This window comes from Hyperoodon ampullatus, assembly GCF_949752795.1.
Source record: "Hyperoodon ampullatus genome assembly, chromosome: 5".
In the NCBI taxonomy this organism is placed as follows: Eukaryota; Metazoa; Chordata; class Mammalia; order Artiodactyla; family Ziphiidae; genus Hyperoodon; species Hyperoodon ampullatus.
In genome coordinates, this window is record NC_136918.1 from 128,296,632 (window position 1) to 128,311,827 (window position 15,196).

The following is a 15,196-nucleotide window of genomic DNA, read 5'->3' on the forward strand; positions in this document are numbered from 1 at the left end:
ATAAAAGAGGATAAGATCCCAACTCCCATATTGTACAGTAATCTAACCCATTTCAAAAGCTTGTCATGGAGAAGAACCATCATCTGATCTCTTTTCGATGATTCAGCATGTCATTGGGCCCTCTTTTCTCACAAGCTACCAGCATGTGGCTAGAAACATCACTTCACTTTAAAATTACATTAGACAAAATTAGGAATATGAATAAGGTATTGGAGAGTTGATTATCTACAGTACTGTTATCTAATTTTTTAGATTAGCTATGTCATGGCTCTTCCTCAATTTCCATAGATACTTGAGAGATGAATGCTATCGTATTCACACCAAAAAATAATTTAAAAAAATATTAATGTTAGCTTCCGTGAGGTGATTATTCTCTAAAGCACTTTTTCTTAAAGTATGGTCTTGGACCACCAACATCAGATTTGTCTGGGTGCTTTCAAGAAGATATTGTTTCATGGTTACCAATTCTGGAATTCTATTGAGTAGACAAGAAGGGAGTTTAAATACTTTACTTTTGGTCTAGCTGTAACTGGTAAGTACCATATAAAGAAATAAACATTCATGAAATACATGAACATCAGTGGGTACCAAAACTTGTTAATCTGTATTGTATGTGAGTATTGGAAAGAACATTGACTGTGATGGGATTTATACCCATGCTTTTGCCTTACGGGTTGCCACATATATAGTGAACATTAAACTTTAAATAATTATATAAGCAATTTTTTCCACTGAAATGGTGCCAGGAAACAAATGATTTAATATCAGATTTGAAAGTATTGCTCCTCCATATGGAGTAAGTTACATAAAAATAGCTTAGTATTGGTTCCCAAATACACTTTGTACATTAATTCTGTTAAAATCATATTAATTATTTTTCTAGCATAACATGTTCTGCCAAGCCCATGCTGATTTTTCCATCCAGATTCTTGCTGTTTGTCTCTTACAGCAAATGAGTAGCCTCTGAATTTTAACTCTTGGTGTTAAATCTTCTAGTGCTTTGGTCACCTGTGTCGATCAGTCATAAAGTCTTTGGTTTCAGGAATTGTTTTTAGCAGCTATAATTTTATCTTACTTTCAGAAACTTACTCTAAAATATTGGTCTTATTTTCATAAGTAGCATTAAAGTGCTTCTAGTGTGAATTTCTGTAATTTCACAGAAAATAGCAGAAAATGAAATAATTTTAGCTTTCATTATTTCAAATTTTATTATTTGTTTGGTTTGTGCCTGAATTTATTTTCAGTTCTCATAATAAGGACCAGGAGGGGTTGGCAGAGAGCTCAGGAAGAAAATGATATAATTAAAAAAAAAATCATTTTGAGTGTTTGTTCTATCTTGCCTGTGAGCCTTTATGGTGTTTAGGCAATTTGATTAGGAGACTAATGACAAATGGAAACGAAGATCTTCCTTAGTCTAATGCATTTTTAAGATGATTATCAAGTTCATTCAGTCCTAAGTGCAAATTCATTGTCATCTTATTTCTAACCATCAACCTTTAACTGATGAAGCAAGCAATTTGACTCTACCTAAACTTATTGTGCTTCCACTGGAAAGATACGGGATGCACATGACTCATATGAAACTTTTACAATAGAGAAAGAGATTTTAATTTAAAAAAATAGTTTCCTTACCAGAGCTTACACTCTGTTCATTTTCAGGAATTGTTAACAAGATGACACAAGTATCACATAAAGTCGCTATGGTAGATGGTCTTTTGATTTTGCATTCAGATCAGATCTTCTATTTCCATTTGGAAATATCTGAACCATTCATGAGGCACTTTTCTCTGACTGTTTCGAATAAAGACTCATAATAATATAACCAAGGACTTGAAATTGTTTTATGTTAATATTTTAACCTTGTGGAACTATACTTTCCTTACTTTCTTTTTGAAATGCACAGCCTCATAGACATGCATAAATTTTACCTACTGGTTCTTAGCAAAAGAGAATGAGATTTCCACTGTAGTGGGGAGCTTTTAATAAACTAAGGAATTAAGGAAATAGTAGTCTCTGTAACAAACACCAGGAATGTAACCACTCTTATCTCCTCCTCCAGAAATTTTCCTCTGTTGATGTTTTATAAATGGTTTGCTTCACTGTACAGATGTTTTATAGATCAGCACCTGCATATTTATGCTCATTTTAATCTATATTTACATGACAGCTATCACTCTGAAGTCAAAGCTTTAGAATCATAAATTAGGATAATCTCAACTAGCAACATCAGGAAAGTTTGATAGCAAAATTGTTCCAGAAACTTGGACACGGAGACTGGAGGAGTGAGTTTTTATATACAGTCCCTGCCTCTCAAGTAACAGTTATCAGTTTTAAACCAAAAGGTAGGAGATGTTGCAGAAGTTAGTCAAAATTAAAGGTTAAAACAGAGTCCCCACCCTAAATAATTTTGTAAACCAATCAGGAATTTAAAGCTCACACAACACGTTCCATTTTAAGTGCTGAGTGTCAGTGGGTGAAGTTGGAGAAGGCTTCTTGCAGGAGTAGAGAGAATTCTACAAAGTGCTGAAAGATAAAATGTAGTTAAGTTCATAGAGAAAAAAGCAAATGTTGTTTTAGACTGTAAACTCCATGAGAGTAGAAAGTATATCCGTTCACTATTATGTGCCAGTTACCTACTACACATGTTGGCTGAATTATTTGGAAGGAAGTTTGGGTAGAGCAGGAAGAAACTTATGGAGTGTGCAGGAAATGGCAAAAATTGACCTGTATTGAGTAGAGGGTGTATTCAGGAATGATTAATTTGGACGATGGAGAAGGGGCATGACATAGACTATATTATAAATGCTGACATAGCAATAAAGATGAATTATAAGTGACAATGCAGAAGTGATTACTGGGTGTTTTTTCAGTGAAATGCTGGATTTATCTAGTTGTTTAGGAATGTGCACCTTTGATTGCTTTTCTATTGACTAGCTGTATTGTAACTCAATAGGGGCAGAAGTTAGGTTGTAAAAAACTGATGATGATGCAAATAAATTTTGATAAAATTTATTTCTGTTCTGTAGAGAAGATGAGCCCAAACATGAGATTTTATTATATTATAAAATATTAACCAGTATTGCATCTACTAACAACCTTAGTCTAACATTCCTAATTTTATATATACACATACACATATATGTATACAAGTACATACGTAAATGAATACATGTACAGATATACGTATATGTGTATAGTCTGTTCTTCCTTGAACTACTTTTAACATCTTACTGGTTTCCTCAGTCATTAATTGCCTCACTTTGACGCTTCTTCATTTAATATTTAAATGAGTTGTGATTTTGCCTTTTTGAAACTTTTACATTAGTAGCAGAATGTATTGTTTAGGGTAGAAGTTTGAAGTCTAGACACCAGTCAAGACTATTATAAGGAATTATTCTTCTCAGTACTCAAGGTATAAGGTTACGATTCTAAATTTGGTAACCACAGTATTCTGGAAAAGAGTAGAAATATCTGAGACATTTTGAAAACAAAACCAGAATAGGATTTGGTGGTATATTTATAGGGGAGCTAAAGGATATTTACCCTATAAAATGGAGGTTTAAATAACTTGTTACACTCGTCTCTTTCCTCTTGGAACATCCCTCCAATCTCATTGTGCTGGGGAGAAATCTAGCCCAGGTCTTGAAAGTTGCTTTGATAGTTTACAAATGAGGAGATAGACATTAATAAACAAACCTGGAAAAAACCTCAGGAAAAGCAAACCAGGATAAAAACCCCAACAAAATGTGTTCTAAAAAGCTCTACCCCTTGTCAACAAATGCACTTTTAAATATACAAATTAACTTTTAAATATATAATAGTGATAGAAAGAATGCAAGCAAGTGTTCAATGAAAATAAAAAGTAATGTAAATTATGGCATATTCACTCAATGGAGTATCATTTATTCATGAAGAAGTATTCTTGTGAAATTGATATTTTTATAGTCTCTTATGGTTTAATCTATAGAGCAGGTTATTAAATTGCAGATAAAATTTGACCTCAACTAAATAAAACAAGCAAAAAACCCAAAAGTATAGATCTACTGATTGAGTTTCTCTTGTGTCAGGCCCAGGAATTTGTATTTATAAATTTCCTTCAGATAATTCCATTCAGCAACTGGGTTCTGGAACCATAAGTCAAATTCAAAAGTTTCTGAATTACAAGAATTTATTTAGGAATTGGCTGTCTTCCTGCCTAGTGGAATATTTGCTATGCCAGTGCCAGAGAGCAACCTCGATGCTTTTAATAGGAAAATTCCTTGGAAAATTTTAATTTCTTAGACATTTATTCAGTAAATACTGTTGAACATCCACGATGTGTCAAACATAGTGATAAGGATTGGGGATATATCAACAAACTAGATAAACATAAGTAACAATGATCCGTGTATTTACACCAAGTCACTAGAATGTAAATTACTGTAATGTAAGAACATTCTAGTGGCTTAAATCCCAACGTCTCAGTGTAAATCAAGGAAGGGATCACTTTACATGTTCACGGTCCTTATCTATTTTTATTTATTTATTTATTTATTTATTTATTTATTTATTTATTTACTTATTTATGGCCTCACACCGAAGCTTGCAGGATCTTAGTTCCCTGACCAGGGAATGAACCTGCGCCCTCGGCAGGGCAGTGAAAGTGCTGAGTCCTAACCACTGGACCACCAGGGAATTCCCATGGTCTTTATCCAAAGGAATAACTTGTATTGCGGAGTAGTTTTTCTACGTCCTTCCCAAGTATAGCAGTTTTAGCAACACTTAAATAATGCTGACTAGTGCCAGACACTGTTCTAAACATACATTTTATATGCTTCAAGGTACTGAGAGACATCACATGATCACCGATTCAAAGATTACAGAAGAGTATTCTCCATCAGTCCCCTTACCCACATCTCAGCTTCTTACTCACAGATAGGAATGCATGCCGAAGCCCTGGTTGTTTGACTCCACATGCCCTCTCCTTGGCTGTGCTGGGAAGACTTGACCTCTTTTCCACCATCTGTACTCCTCTTCCCTTCGGATTCTCTTTTCCAATCCACGCCCATATGTAAGGCTTTAAGCACTGGCCTTTTATCTTCATGACTGCATTATGAACTATTCAGCAGATCTTGAGGGAGGAATTAATATAGTGTTTTACAGAACCAGGCTTAGGATGTTTAAAGTTTTAGAACTAAACCCGAAGTCTGAATCATGGTTGACATCTATGTGTGATTACAAGTGATATTAATATATTTTTTTATTTTTCTTAAAATATAGAATCCTGAGCACCTCTGAGCTGGTGATAGAGCTATTAGATGATCAGAAACATATAAGAAGATGCAAGTTATTAGTAAGATTCTAGTTACTAGCTTGGATGAAATGCTCATAAGTGTTCATGATATTTTTTTCCTAAGGTAAAGAAAGAATTTTATTTAAAAAACTTCTTTTTGTCCATGATCTTGTTATACTTTATAACCAACAGATACATTACTTATAATATTACATGTATTAAGTAAAATAAGTAAAGGAAAAGAAACAAAAAAACCCAAAATGCCTGTTTAAAAATCTGGATAGTATAAACCATAAAATTGGATGATAACTTTAGCATATATTTGAAAATATACAAATTCTAAGGTATGAGTTAGTTACCTTTCCCCCCATTCTTTAAATCACCATGTTGTTGGTGCACTAGTTTTTCAGTAGAACTTCTACTTCTATCATCATATATTTTGGTTGCACCATGTTATTAATAGTTAAACAGGTTTCTTTACAGCTTGATGTATTATTTAAGGTGCAGGCTAACTGGCAAAACTACAATGGCTTAAAGAAGATATGCATGTAATCCTCTCTCATATTTTGTTTATATTGGGCAGAAAATCCAGGGAAGATAGGAGGCATTGGATTTCACCTCTGAGTCTAGATTAGCTGCTCAGTGTTTTCTCCTCCCTAGAAGGGAAGCAGCTTCCTTTCTAGAGAAGTATTTCAGAAGGTGCACACATCACTTCCCCTCACATCCCATTAGTCACATGACCACAACCATATGCAAAGCAGGCTGGGAATTGTAGTTTCTGGATGGGGAAGCGGGGATGAATGCTGCTCACAAAAGGTCAGGAGTGACAGGAGATTCTATAATTACAATGAGGGAGGAGAAAAGGATATCGGAAGATCATTAACCATCTTTTCCCAAATGTCTAAAAGCCTTAATACACTACAGTAAGTCCCCTGCATATGAATGATTTCCCTTCCTAGAGCACGTTCTTAAGTCCAATATGTTTGTAAGTCCAACAAAGTTAGCCTAGGTACCCAACTAACACAATCGGCTGTATAGTACTGTACTGCAGTATGTTTATAATACTTTTCACACAAATAATACATAAAAAACAAACACAAAAAATAAAGAAAACATTTTAAATCTTACAGTACAGTACCTTGAAAAGTACAGTAGTTTCAGCTACATCACCACTGCTTTTACGCTTATTTCCAGACATCCTGGGCTTGAAATAAAGATACTGTACTACTGTACTCTATACAGTACTGTACAGTAAAGTACACAGAAGCACAACCACTTGTAGAGGGTGCACACACATGATAATGTACGCCAGACATGTGAACTAACTTACGTGATTGGACATGCGAATGCATGTTCTCATCTTTGAAAGTTTGCAACTTGAAGGTTCGTATGTAGGGGACTTAATGTAACGTGTAAGGTGAATATCCTGGCAAGATGGTGGACTTGAGGTGGCCATGGAATGAGATTTGACATGCACAATTTCTTAAACTGATTTAAATTTCTTCTTTATGGTAGTTAGGTGTGGTGGGCCCATGACATAGCCTGGGGCACCAACCACACCTTAGCAGTGAATTCAGCATGCAGCCTACCACATGCAAGTACCCACCCAGATAGAATGGCTTCCTAAGAATGTAAAAGGACAAAAGTCATTACCCATAGTGTCAAGGGATCATGTGGCCCTCAGTCTTCTAGGCCAGATCTGGACCTGCTGTGACATTGCTTTTCTATGTGTGAAGTAATAAGTACTGGCTAGGAAAGGTTTATCCCAGTCCTTTCAAACCCATGCACATGGACACATAAAATTGAATCCACAATAACAAACTCTTAAAAATGGAAAAAAAGGGTTGGTTTACCTTTTGAAGTGAATAAAATATGAATCAATGGTGCCAAATGCCCATTCTCCCCATATTCACACTGGCCAATCTTCGTTCCAGGACACTGTCATAATTGGTAGGGTCTCCATCAAAGAGAACATGACTGGTAAAAAATGATAATAATAGCTCATTTAAGATTGTGGCAATGTTGAATTGGGTTTCTGACAAATACGCCATCTAAAAGAATAGAATTAAGTCTCAGGGTATCATCTGGACAGAACAATATGGTTCTGCAAACTGGTGGAGCCCATGCTGTGGTTATATCTCAGGGCTCTTTCTTTTTTAACATTTTTATTGGAGTATCACTGCTTTACAATGTTGTGTTAGTTTCTGTTTTATAACAAAGTGAATCAGCTATACATATACATGTATCCCCATATCTCCTCCTCTTGTGTCTCCCTCTCACCCTCCCTATCCCACCCCTCTAGGTGGTCACAAAGCACCGAGCTGATCTCCCTGTGCTATGCGGCTGCTTCCCACTAGCTATTTATTTTATGTTTGGTAGTGTATATATGTCCATGCCACTCTCTTACTTCATCACAGCTCACCCTTCTCCCCCCACCATGTCCTCAAGCCCATTCTCTACAACTGCATCTTTATTCCTGTCCTGTCCCTAGGTTCTTCAGAACCATATCTTTTTTTTTAGATTCCATATACATGTGTTAACATATGGTATTCGTTTTTCTCTTTCTGACTTACTTCACTCTGTATGACAGACTCTAGGTCCATCCACCTCCCTACAAAAAACTCAGATTCATTTCTTTTTATGGCTGAGTAACATTCCATTGTATATATGTGCTACACCTTCTTTATCCCTTCAACTGTCGATGGATCAGACCTCCTTTTGATGCACACTTCAAGCTCTTTAATGAGAAGTAGGTTGTACTCTTCACTAGTCTTCATAAAGTGTTTTTTTTTTCTCATTGTCCCTATATACATAAGAAATTGTGTGCGTGTGTGTTCTCAAAGGATTTATCTTGAATATAAAAGTAAAATAAAACTAGCAATTGAAGTGCTTTTTTTTCAAATTAATGTGTATTTTTTTAAATGAAGTATAGTTGATTTACAATGTTGTGTTAGTTTCAGTTGTACAGCATAGTGACTCAGCTATATATGTATGTGTGTGTGTATATATATATATATATATATATACTTTTAATAATATATATAAAATATATATTCTTTTATAATATATATATTCTTTTTCAGATTCTTTTCCCTTATAGGTTATTACAAAATATTGAGTATAGTTCCCTGTGTTATACAGTAGGTCCATATTAGTTATCTATTTTATATATAGTGGTGTATATATGTTAATCCCGGGGTCCTAATTTATCCCTCCCCCTTTTCCCCTTTGGTAACAATAAGTTTGTTTTCTAAGTCTGTGAGTCTGTTTCTGTTTTGCAAGTAAGTTCATTTGCATCATTTTTTAAGATTCCACATATAAGCAATATCGTATGATATTTGTCTTTGTCTGGTATACTTCACTTAGTATGATAATCCCTAGGTCCATCCATGTTGCTGCAAATGGCATTATTTCATTCTTTTTTATGGCTGAGATGTTATATATATATATATATATATATATATATATGTATGTATATTCCATATACACTCTGGAATATTACTCAGCCATGATATACTTTTGAGATGACCTATGACCAGTATGAGCTCACCACTTTTGCTATCTTATCAAATTCACAGAGTACACATTTAATCAATGCAATGCTTGTTTCCCTTCCACAGTGACCAAGGTAAGATAATTACAAACATAATTTAAAGAAATGTCTTGTCCATATCTTAAAGAAATGCCTTGTACTAAACTGCAAGAAATATCAGGGAGTTGGGTTATGAGCAGTGCTTTCTCACATCAGGGGTTCCTTCCGTCAGTATTAAGAAGTGTGTTGAGTGTGGGCCTTGCCCTCAACCAGCTGGCTCCAGGCTCTAAAGCTTTGGCGGCGACTACGGGCCTGTGTGCTTCCTGCTGTTCCCCGTGTCCCTGCTGTTCTGCTCAAAACGTGCTTCACATAGTTCATCCCTGCACATACTTCCTCCCTATCAAACTCTTTTTTTTCCCCTTCCCCTCCTGCGATTCCTGGGAAGCCAAGTGGCTGCGGACGCAGGGAGAGAAAGAGGGGTTCAGCATTGTGCAAATGGGAGCCTTTGACGGGTGTTTTAAATTGTCTTTTAAAAAACACCCCGAGCCTTCCTAAGCAACCAGTACAGATGTTCTCTTTGGGCGACCGTGACCCGGGTCCTTCCCAGCCCCTGCTTGGAAGCATACCTCAACACAAAACCATGGAGTGTCTGCAGCAGCAGCGCTGGGCCTCTGACTCGGTGGGCATTTGCGCAGACGGGCTTCTGAGCATCGGGTTCAAGTGCTTCCCATTCGGTGGAGGCGTTCTTCAGAGTGGCAATATCTCCCCTGAACTTAGGGCAGGAGGCAATATTTCAGAACTGAATGTGTGTAAATAGTTGCTTTGAGTTGCAATTGCTAGTTTCTTCTTGGCCTCAGGTCAGATCAAATTATATATGTATAAATATATATAAACAAGAACACATAATTACATCCAGTTCAAACAAATGCAGAGCATGAGTTATGAAACCCTCATGAAGCTTGGAGGCTGCTCATGCCTCTGTTACCCTGGCTGCGCTGTGGAGACACCTGCACATTTGCACTTGACATTGAGAGCCGAAGGGCTGCGTGCTTCCCCATTATGTGGGCTGTAGTGATTTGTAGTTTCCAAAGATCTGTCCGCGTTTGCATTTCTAGATTTTCGAGGTAAGCAATTTTTGGTGGTTGTTTCAAATAATCACGTCATGCCTAGAATCTGAAATTAAATCCGCGAGAACAAATTGTTTGCGTTCTCCATCTTTCCGTAGCTCTACCCTTTTTAAGTTGTTAATCCTAATAATTTCAAAATGCACCCACTGAAGAAATGGACATTAAAATACTCTAAAATCTCAAAAAAATGATAAAGCTTACAGAAAATACTCTGTGTTTGTGGCCTACTTAATATTATAATATTGCTTCTTAAGCATGATAAACTATTATAGCATATAAATTAATATGTTTGGGTGAAAATGAATTTATAAACTTAATGACATCTCTATGCAAACTAATCTTCCTTTCCTCAAAGCTAAACAGTGATCTAAAAATGCTATCAAACACCATCTGATCTTGTATAAGATATCCAAATTTAGAGGGTCAGCTCAAAATCAGTTTGGGTTAATTCAAGTTATATTTTAGAACCTAGAGAGCTAAAATATTTTTTAAAGGAACTTTATGTATCGTTAACACTTTGTGATTAAAATTCCCTATGATTTTTTCCCTTTTATTTATGATCCTTGGAAGTCACTTGAGTTCTTACTAAAAGCTTTCTATAGCTTAATCATCTACAATTTAATGATTCATAAGATTTTAGAATATTCACTTAAGTAGTTTGGCATATATTCCTATTGGAATTATGCTTATAAAATTAGGGGCGAGAAGTGAGAGAGTAGCATTGACATATATACACTACCAAATGTAATATAAATAGCTAGTGGGAAGCAGCTGCATCACACAGGGAGATCAGCTCAGTGCTTTGTGACCACATAGAGGGGTGTGGTAAGGAGGGTGTGAGGGAGACAAAAGAGGGAGGGGATATGGGGATATACATATACATATAGCTGATTCACATTGTTATACAGCAGAAGCTGGTACAACATTGTAAAGCAATTATACTCCAATAAAGATATTAAAAAATTATAAGAATAAAAACATCTTAAAAAAAAAAAGAAAGCCCTGTAGAATCAGATAGAGGCAAGTTTGTTCTTTCTCATGCAACAACTGCCTATGATATTTAGAGTTACATTATATCAGCTCGACAACTGCCATTCTAAGCAGAACTTGCATGTGTTTTTTCCCCACAGTCTCATGCTCCTGACCTGTGAAATGGGGACTTATAAATTATTCTTTTTAAGGCAAGTATGTTAAAGCTTTTCCTTTGCTAAGCAAATCAGAAATGAACAGTCCTATGAAAATGTAATTGCATAACAGTGAACCATCTTATTGTTAATCCCAGATTTCCTCATATCTGCTTATGTATATATTTTGAAACAAGTCATTGAAAGCCATTACTCAATTGTTTGTCAGTGTGTTTCACAACTGACACATTTGTTGTTTCACAACAAATCTAAAGTGTGCATTTTAGATCACGCTCATAAAGTACACTTAAAGGAAGGGTCCCAGAGCCTTCTCAAGTGTTTTGCTGTGACAGGAGAGTAATTTAATTATAGATTAAAAGAACTATCTTGTTTCACTCAGCTAAGGCTGTCTTAATGTTCCTGGACTTAACAATCTCTCCTTTCTCCAATGAGGTATTTCACTCAGCTAGCTGTAGCAAAGCATTCATTTGTTGTTATAAATAAATTACTTTAAACTGAGTTCCTGACATTGCCCTAGAAAATACCCCCCCACCCCCATCCCCCCCACACACAAAGTAAGCTAAGTCTCAGTTTATTTGCTCAGTAGAGGAAGAAAGGACTTTCTTTCTGTCATGTAATTTGGTTCTTTTTCAGATGGGGCTGGGAGAATAAAAACAACAGAAACTGGGGAAAAAATAAAGGGAAACAAAATTAAAGGTTTGCTGTAGGAATAACTGAGCTTGACTTAAGGGACTGTGGGATAGAAACTTGCCAATGAAATTTTAGTTGTAGAAAACTACATATTGTACAAGCTTTACAGTTGACCTGTGTATCCAGAAACTACAGGGATTTACAGAAGCAAACCCTGCAACTAGGAAAAGAAAACAGAAATGTTTACATTCAGTGTGTCGCTCCATCAAAGAACAAGGCAGGACAATAGTTTTGAAAGGACATTTCACATAACACTGCCTGTGCTTAGTTCCTGTATCCGTTTCATTTTTTTAATCTGTAGAATGAGAATAAGAATAGTATCTAGGGTAAAATGCTCTGAGATTTGAATGAGATAATCCACATGAAATGCCTAGCACAGTGCCAGGCACATAGTAAATTATCTGTAAATATTATTAGCTCTGACTATCCTCATAAGCACCTCACCTTCAACTCTGAAATTTTTGAATTATAAAAAGGGAAGGTGTTCATTCATTATTTATTCAGTAAAGATGTATGTTGCGCCTTCAAAAATAAGATCATAAAGAATGGTGAATGAGGAATAAAATATAGAAAAGGAATACATTATTTTTTCTAATATTATGTGCTGAATTGTGGTGTACCAAAATATAAACTCAACCTCTCTAAATCAGTTGGCTGTTTCATAAGGATGTGTCACAAGGAAGTCTGGATTACTACCAATTCATGACCTCCCTTCATTCGTTTATCCCCCCAATAGCCCTTTATTCATACCTACCACATCTCAGAGTAGTGCTAAAAGCTGAGAACACCAGGACTAAATAATACAGTCTTCGACTTCAAGAAACTAGAGATCTCATGGTGTGAAAAGATATGTCAAGGTAAATTACAATTATCTGATGCAACATGTGCTGCACTGGAGGAGTAAACCCAATGCTGGATTTAAATTCAGGAATTGGATTTGGACGGGCAAGCAAACAAGGAAAGGCATCCTGAAGTGCACACACATGACCCAAGGAAGGAGGTGCGTAAGTAGGTGCCAAGCTGGGAAATGGAGAAGCATAGTGCAGCCAAACTGGGATCATATCAAGAAGGTACTTCAGCGTCAAGTGAAGGAACTTGGACTTTTGAAAACTGGTAGTAACTGACAGGGGATTTTGAACAGGCAGTGACTTTCTATCAGTAAGGAGAATGAACTAGGATAGGAAGAAAGTTGAAGATACCTATGATATACCTTTGCAAAAGAGACCAACAAGAAGGTGGTTGCAGTATTCCAGGTGATGGATAACTGGGTTCCAAATCCTGGAGGGAGATAAAACTACCAAAAAAAAAAAAAAATCCTCGAAAGTGAGTCAGTAGTTCAGCATTCAGGAACAAAGCCCCATGTATATTTCACTGGAAGAGAGAGTATCGTGTGATTTAGTGTTTATTGTGTTCCAAAGTTGAGGTTACTATATTCTGATATAAAAACATCGGTGCAAAAGTTTGATATGGATATTTAGAATTTGATTGATTTGTAAACTAACCTATAACTTAATGGATTTATCTTAGAGACAAGAATGACTTTTTGCTTTTAGTCAGGGTTTTTTGAACTCATATATGAAAGATGCCTTGATATAAAATCTATACTATTTCACTTTATGCTCAGCTTTGCAGGAATGTATCTAAGATGGAAAACCGGGTGATCATATTGCAATGTATTTTCCCCGACTTTTTTATGGAAAATGACCCATGATCTATTTGGGCTTACATGATTTTTTACTCATAAATATATATGAGGGTAATGCCTCAAAGCTCCTATTTAATGCATTTATGAAAAATGTTCATATTCTGGGAAGCCTTTCATTCAGGGCAGCTGCCTGGGAACACTTAACGATCTCTGAGGGGAAGCTTTGAACATGCATAGGCGTGTTATGAAATGGTGCATTGTCAGACACCTAAAAATCAAAAGTTCAACACAGTGGCATCATCATGTCAGAAGTGTGAACTGGCCCTGCTATATTCAGGCTATAGAACTTGGGAAGATTTTTTTATCTTTGTGAACACCTATTTCCTCATCTGTAAAATGGGGGTGCCATTCCTATTTTGTTAAGTTGTGGTGAAAGAAAAGCACTGAATAGGTAAGTAATCAATTACAGGGACACTTCTTTCCCTCTACTCTCTTCTCTACTCAAGTAACATATTACTTAGCAAGGTTAACTCTTGGTAGAACACAGTTTAGTAGGATACTGCTTTCCAATTATTTAAGGACTGTAATAAAGTGTTGATACCCAACTTGAACTTGCATCTGAATTGGCTTTTTAAACATTTAACTTATATTATTTATATGTCATAAAGACTACTTGACAAAAGGACCCCAAGTCATAATTCAGAGCTCTTGACATTGTCTATAGCTATTGGGATTCACCTGGCCATGGTGACTACTCTTATCAATCAGAGCATGTGATGAGCAACAGTGGGATGCGATGGGCTAGAGAGAGTTTCCCAGGTGCAAGTGCTCTGGTTGTGGCCACTCTGGCTGATGGGTGAACATGGGTTGTGAGGATTTCAAGCATCTTTACCCACAGTCTATCTGGAAGGAGGTAAAATGAAAAGATTAAGTTACAGATATTTGGAGGAAGAAAGGTTTCAAAGGAGGTGACTACTGAGAGGTCATTAAGCCAGGCTCTTAGCATCTGCAAGCTCTGTCTTGAGACAGCTGACTCTAGAACCCAGACTGGTGCTTGGGAAAACCTCTCACTGCCTCTAGGAGCAGCACTTGAATGTTCTGTACTGGACACTACCAGCCTTAAGCATCCTATGCGACTTGGATACCACTCACCAGATGCTCTGAGCTTGAGGAGTGTAATTGAGATCACAGTGTCCTCATGTTTTTGTAGTTTTTAATGATTAGAAGCCACACTCTGTTCTCTGCAGAGATTGTCTCTCTTCCAGTATCAAATTTGGCCTCATCAACATTCAGCCTCCATTTTCTTCTCCATGGGGCCTTCTCAGAACACTCATGCCTTCAGAAAGCTACCTATTCTCTGAAGTTCTGTTTTACACCAAATGTGTGCCATTACTGAACTTTCTTGTATTGCTGTAGAATTTTTCCCAAGTGTTGATCTTGTCCCCCTAAGCACATTGTAAGTGCCTTGGAGGTAGCATCATGTTTTATATTGCCAGGGCTTCACACCATTCGAACATGTAACTAACCAAGTACTAAAGAAATACTTAGTGATTCATTTACTGAACTGGAAATCTGAAACTGCTTATTCTGGACTTGTTGCTATGAATTTTTCAGTCTCTGTTTTTTTTAAGGAAAATATTGTACCTAGTATGTCTTTATCTTCTTTTCATTTTCTACCATGAGCTATTAGAGTTTATGTCTCAAGTATTTAGTTCTGTCTGATATTCAATTCACCATTTATTTTAGAAAGAAAGATCTTGGAGAGAGAAAGTTGGCTTCTTTACT